Here is a 7,421-nt window from a genome sequence, read left to right as displayed (position 1 = left end):
CAGAGCGCGACTGGCGTTGTCTGTACGCGCCTTCGAGGATAGCCGGATGGTGCCGGGATTTCGAACGAACGTTACCCGACAGGAGCGCATACTCGGAATCGGATATACTTTTCGGCGTCGTGCACGATCTGTTGCGATTTCGGATGAGCGTCCCTTCGTCCAACATCATGATGGAGACTTGCGACAGCGACTGTCTGGTCACCCTGACGGCTATGCAGTCGGACGCTCTCCTCGTTCGCCAGCGGGATGGTATCCATTACAGACTGGGTCGTTGGTCGAGATGCACCCTGTTCAGTCCGTCAATCTGCCTCAACAAACTCATCGCAGCCTCCTTCATGAGATCGGATTTCCACGGTCACATCACCGGTGCGGGACAGAAGACGCAGGATATGATATTCGAGAGGGATTACACGTTTCCGTTCGTCCAACTCCCAAACGATTCCGGCGTGGAAGCGATTCAATCGATCAGCAGCATCGCCGAACGCGCGCTCGACAGCTGGCACGATCGACTTGCCGCACACGACGATCTCTTCTGCTTCCGATACGGAGATGCCATAATTCCGTTTGCGTACGTTGCCAAGAAATTGGACAAGTACGCATCCGACCTGATCGTTTGTCAGCGACAGGAGTAATCTTGATCGTTGCGTCAGAAGAATGTTCTTTTTTCTCGAATACATGACCATCACGGGATCCGGCATCGACGAACGTATGCGAGACGATTCTACGATACGTTCGAAATACGGATTTGCGTAGACTGAAAAAGAAAAAAAATAAAAGTCAAATAAAGAATGGAAAGATAGAAAAAAAATATAAAACAATGTTATTCTGTTTATTTATTTGTTTATTTATTTATATATATATATATAAACATATGTATAAATTGGAAACTGCCATTAACGAAAGTAATTTAACTTGAGAGTGTGCGAACCAAAAAAAACACAATGGACGAGGGAACATCTCATCGACTCCGCATGGTGTTCGAATTGCACAAATCTTGTTTCGAGACGGTCAGCGATGCTTCCAGAGACGTATGTCCGGAAAAGAGACCTGAAGATTACGACGTGAAGACCGAGCTGCACGACGATTGCAATCTGGCGAGAGCGCAGTTTCGCATAGACGTGGACGCCGGTCACAGTCTGTGGCGTTTCGACCGGGTGTCGGTGAAGATGAACAAAGGAAACAAAGCGGGAAATTTCCTCTACGGCTGGCGGCTGATGGTGATGGACAACAAGACGATGTCCCTGACGCCGGCGTTCCGTCCCAAAGTCCCGATCAGGAAGACCGGGACTGCCGACGTTACGCGCAAGACGGTCACCTCGGACACCACGGTCGAAAAAGGGGTGAGAACCGAATGGGCGGACGACTACCACAGATCGCTCGGCAACCAGACGAGATGCGACGAAGCCCGACCGGACATGATGAGCGAGACCAAACGCTGGAACGTTGCCAGCGTTTTCGGTACGCCGTTGCTGAAGCATCTGGTAGAGCGCGACTTTCGCGTGGACATAGACGATTTTCTCAACGTGGACCGCGATCGGCGAGTTATTCTGATGCCGAAGAAACCTGAGAACGTCGATGAATATGTCCGGTACCTGAAGGATAAAGGATGCGGCCGGGACGAAGTGAGGGCAGCTAGATTCGAGGCGGCGGTTCAAGACGCATTGAGAACGTGCGGTCGTTTGCTGATGAACATGTGCAAAAGTCGAGATTCGGACAGGGATACGTTTAGAAGCGTGAAAACTAATTACACGATACCTTTTCCGGTGGTCGAATCCCTGGTGGCCGTCGTGCAAAGATTGCACTCGGAGTCGAACTACGTCAAGATGCAAGGCAAAAGTCTCGTACTCGAACTCGACAGATTTTTCGATAACGACGACGACGTGCCCGGTTCGAGAGAACTTGAGATGTCGTACGTTTCAGACGTGCTTCTTCCGCAGAACTTCCCATGGAGCGTAGACCAACTCATCGAGACGGATCGGTTGCAGATTTCCAAGACCGTGGCCGACGTATTTGCCGGCGCTGGCGACTCGGGCGAGGACGAAGATGTTGACGATGGCGAGTCCCCTAATCCCGCTCCTCCTATCCCTTCTTCTTCTTCTGGAACCAACCGAGATGCATCACGCGATACCGATCACGGTGCTAAACGAGACAAAGATGAGCACAGGCATAGATACGTACATAGCGACAGAGAGCGTTTTCAGAAAAGTCGAAGATTCGTTGACAGTTAAAGGCAGACCCCTCCCGTCACTGTGTTGCACTGCCTCTTAGGTTGTAGCTGGCATTTCAGACGATTGGTCGTGAGTTGCGTCCGCGAACCTCCGCCGATTTGTGTCAGTTACGTCGTCAGCGATACCAACACCGGAATCTCTTACAACTTGACTTCTGGCGTCTGGAAATTGGTACCGAACGTTCCGAATGCCGTGCGTGTACGTCACCGTTTCGCAGTGGTGATCTGAATCACCGACCACGATACGACAGCCAAGATGACGAGAAAAACGACGCAGGCGCACAATTCGTCGTCCCTTTGCGCCAAAGCTTTTGGAAAACCCGTCGAACCGAAAACGTAGCGCCGTCCACCTTCTTCCGTTACCGAAACGTCCTCCTCCTCCTCAATTTCTTGCCGGTCTATGGTACGATTAAAGTGTCGAATTACCTTCCAGCCATGACGCTGAACGGCGTACATCAACCGATCACCCATGCCGGGCAGACTTACAAACGGTTCGAAAACGATCGGCTTCGATTCCAGATACGTTCCCACGTATTCGGTGCTTGCGAGCTCTCTGTAGCACACGCCGTTCCGATATCTGGAACACTCGTTCTTGGGATATGTGACGACGGCAACGCCGGAACCGACGACGGTCGACGTGCTATTAAAGTGCCCGTATTCTCTTAGGGCTCTATGATCTGATACTATAACCGTCGAACAATCGACGGAGAGAATTAGGACGAGAAGCATGATCGCCAGTTGCATCTCCATGCTCTTCAACTGCGGTCGCTACCGTCCGTTGGACGGCGACGAGGCTGAATTCGAGAAGGAGGAAGACCAGGTGATGGTGTTCTGTCGCGACTCCGATAAGATATGCATGAAGATGAACGAGTTCAACAACAGAATCGAAGGAGTGGTTCAATTGCTGAACGCCAAGAAGCAGTACGCCAAAGACGAGATGCAAGATATCCTCAGAGAAATGATAACGTTGCGTAACCGATTGGGAGATGACGAAATGAACGGAGATGACGAATTCGACGAGGGCACGATGATAGTTGAGCTCAGGACACTAATGCGAAAAAAGATACAGGGGGAGAAAATGTTCGGAACGTTGAGTACGATAGACGGAAATCTGAACGAGTTGAAGATAAGAGGAGATATTCACAGGCTGATCAACACGCTTCAGAATGCCTTGATGACGCTACCTTCGAGGGCCGGGGGCGATGACCACAAAAAAGCATTGACGCTTGCGACCATGTACAACGACAAAGTAAAGGAGATTGCGGATCATCTCGAGTTACCAATGGACAGCGATAGTCTAGCCACCGTCTTCGTCGACGGCGATGTCGATGCTCGCGTAAACGACATGCTGGGCGGCATCGCATGTCCGCTGCCGACCAGACGCTATTACGCCACAGCCGCCACCAACGACGACGACGACAACGACGCTGCTGCTGCTGACGTCGTTGCTGCAGTGTGAGTATAAAAGAAATATATTTTTTTTCTGTTCGTTCATTTATTTATCCAACATGACATCGGAGGATGAACTTTTACCGTGCGAACTGTGGCCCGATTGTGGCATCGACGAAGACCTTCGATTCGACGAACCGATGCACGTGATGTGCGTCGAAGCAACGTCTGCCGAGATCCCTATGGATTCGCTCGTCAAATGCCAACCGCACACGTACGTGCTTCTGCAGGTCATGTTCAGATTCGCAACTCAATTACACTGTAAAAACGAGCCGTACGCATTCGTGTGTTCTCTGCTCGAACCGAGCGTGATCGTGGACGAGAGCGTGAGGGAAAACGTGTCTTGCGGTAGGGTGTTCTGGCTGGTGTATCCACGTCGTCTCGAGGATTGGTTCGGTAGCGTTATCAAGGACATTCTGATGGTGAATCAGGTATACATCACGTGGAAATGCATTCTCAAGACCGATATCAGATACGATAAACTTGACGGCGAGCAGACTGAAAACGAGGGTAACGACGAGGAAAGAGAGACGGCGGAGGATGACGAAGAAGAAGAAGGAGGAAGAGGAGGAGGAGAACAGCGCCAGAACGGAAGGGCGAGGAAGAAGAGAAAGAAGAACGACAGTATGGCCGCTATTGCATGTGCTTTCAAACAATTCGACGTCCGTCTCGGACTCGGTACCGTTGGCATGCGACACAACAAGAAGGTGACGTGTCCGGTACCGAATCTGAAGCGATTGTTGGACTACGACATGCAACTAGAGAAGTACTTTGCGCTGAAGATTCCCGGCACGGAAGGAGAACGTCTACGTCAATCCGTGCGCGAGTTTGACTCGTACGGGGCGTGGTTCGTGAGACGCAAACTGCTGTCACCTCGTACCCTCTTCGAATCTTCGAGACGCATCAAACACAGAAGGGAATTGACGCAAGCTTTGAGAAAATTGGACGACGACGACGACGACGGTCACGTGAACGCTGTGTGGACATTGGATCAACTGTTGCTACGCGCATCTCGCGGATGCCCACCTTCCGTGGCACGGTTGATCGAACAGATGGACCCGGGCGCCATAACGAAAGATGCCGATGGCGGTCAGCTGATATCGTTCCGGCATATGGAAGCGTGGAAACTGGAATCCAACATGTTCGCGGCGGAATATTTCCTCACCAGAAAGTTCCCGGGCCACGAGTCGGATGACGGTAGCGACGGTACCAAGTACTTCGTGTACGCCTTACGCAGAGGATGTGCGGAAGAAGAACGGGTAGACCCGGCGAAGATGGCGGCCATCGCAAGATTGTACGTCACGTCTAAAAACCGACACGACTTCGTGTCCGATTCGAGGTTGCGTTTCGGCAAGAAGTACGCGGACAAGAATCCCGGAATAGTTATGCTGTGGAAAGCGTTTAGGGACATGAAACTAACGCCGGTAACTTACATGGATCCGGATAAATCTAGAACTTACTTCGCATTCTACGATCAGGCGCATCGTTCAAGGAGCGTTCCGATGAGCGAGGTGATCATACAGTCTTACGAAGACGATTGGTTCGAAGGCATGAAGAACGGCTGTCTGAACGGTTGCAAGCGATCGGACGACGGTCGTCCGATCCCTCATGTGTACGTGCAACCCGGTGATTCGAGAACGGTCGGCTATCAGTATCTGTTCAACATGCTCAACATAATACAGAACGTTGCCGGCGTTTCGAACGCGTTGTCCGAGTTGTTGTACATTCTGCTTTCCGGCATCAACCAGCTGAAACCTCACCGTTCGATGAGCATGCACGGTATATTGGTCGGTCCTCCCGGCACCGGAAAAACGTCCGTCATGATAGCCGCCAAGGCCGTGATCGGCAACGCGTACTCGGACGACGTCACCTATCGAACGCAGAAGGCCGTGCTCGTCGAAAATGCAACGAAATACAAAAACTCGAAAAAAATCCGGTTCAAGAACGAGTTTGTGCCGCCGTCGTCAGGATCGAGAAGCGACAAGAACCCGTTGGCCGAGGAAAGCAGCCATGAGGCGGCGATTCTGAAGGAGGAACTCGATTCCGGTTGCACCCGTACCGAACGCACGGAGAAGATGGTTGATCCGAACACCGGCTCCAGTCGTCACGGAGTTCGTACCGTGGTGAACGTCTGCGATTGCGCAACCTTCATGGCCATGAACGAGAAAGATGTTTGCTACTCGTTAGACACTCGCGTCGTCACGTTCGAGGTTCCGCCGAGCGACGTGGTGAACATTCCAAAGAAAACGGAGAGGTTCGAGGTCGAACTCGACAGATATCGAATTCGCTAACAGTACGGTGCCGTTCGTCATCTTGTCATGGAAACTGCACGGTTCGTGGAACTCGGACTGTTTCCTCGTCGATCGGAGGGAGACTCGTGTCGCGACGACAGGATGCTGATGTTGACGTGGGATCGTTTGAGCAACGTGTGCGAGGACATGGGCGTCGTGTTCGGTCTCAAGAGTAACATGAGACTTCGAGGTCGCGTCTTCGACCTCACTCATCTACTGGGCGAGATATTCGCCGTTCTCAATGTGTACGGATGCCCACGGAAGCGACTGTTCAGAGAGAATCGAAAATTACCAGCGGAGAACCAATGCTGCTACAACGCCCGAATAATTCGCGCTCACGAACATTGGTTGGGCAAGCAGGAGAGAAAATTTCTGCACGACCAAGTGGTTGCCGAACTTTAACCGGATCCGGCCGATCTGCTGTTCGCTTTCTCCCTGGTGAACCCGCTGGTTCAGACCGAACAATTGGTGGTGAGAACGTTGGTCGATCAGATGGTGGATCCGGCGGAGCCGACGGTCTCTTGCGACGCGGAAACGCATTTTGCATTGCACTGCAAAACCGAAGACGCTCTACTGTCCACCGTCGAGAGGAAGACGGGCGTCACTCGAAAACGATGCAAGGACATGCTGTCGGCTACGCAGAGCGAAGACAAGAAAACGTTTCGAATGGTCGACGAGGACGGACGCAAGCAGATGTTGCTGTTGAGCAGCATGGGAACCGAAGCGTTCTTGGCGGCGCACGACGACAGGTACGATGACGATGAAACGAATGAACGACGCCAGATCTGGTCGGCTGTTCGACAGCAAGCACTATCTGAAACTTGTGGTAGACGACAAGCGCGTCAAGGACCTTCGATTTCTGACTCATCTTCCGGTCCACGAAAGACACACTTTCCGGGACGAGCAACGAGATCCCCAAACGCACGTGAGCTACCTGAAGAACGACCCGTTTTCGGGCGAGAACGGCGGCCGTCACCTGGTGTCGGTGAATCTGGATTTTTACGAAACGCGTCTGAGATATCTGAGAAGGCAAACGCTGGCTGGCTGCGAACAGGGGAGTAGCGACGGACTGGTGGACGTCCACATGCATAAAATATATATATACAACATGAGTTTTTTTAAACAACAACAACAAAAACAACAACAACAACAACAAATTCTCTCGGCAGTGAGAGTGAATGCACCTGTCTCTTATACACATCTAGATGTGTATAAGAGACCACCACTTCTACCGCACACGTGTTCATGGTGCATCTGAGCATTTTCCTTCCCCGATGGAACCACGTCGCCATCGGCAAGTGGTGCATGGAAGTCATGCTCGAAGACGACGACGCTTGCCGGGGAAACAAAATTCGCATCAAAGCCCGCAACGCGGACGAAGAGGATATGCTGAACGAGGCCATGAATCTCGACACCACCGATCTCGGTCACCTCCTCAAATCGTCGTCCGTGGT

The sequence above is a fragment of the Anneissia japonica genome, unplaced genomic scaffold, assembly GCF_011630105.1.
Source record: "Anneissia japonica isolate Jap-2015-1 unplaced genomic scaffold, ASM1163010v1 scaffold921_len549748_cov171, whole genome shotgun sequence".
Taxonomy (NCBI): Eukaryota; Metazoa; Echinodermata; class Crinoidea; order Comatulida; family Comatulidae; genus Anneissia; species Anneissia japonica.
This window is presented reverse-complemented; position numbering follows the sequence as displayed.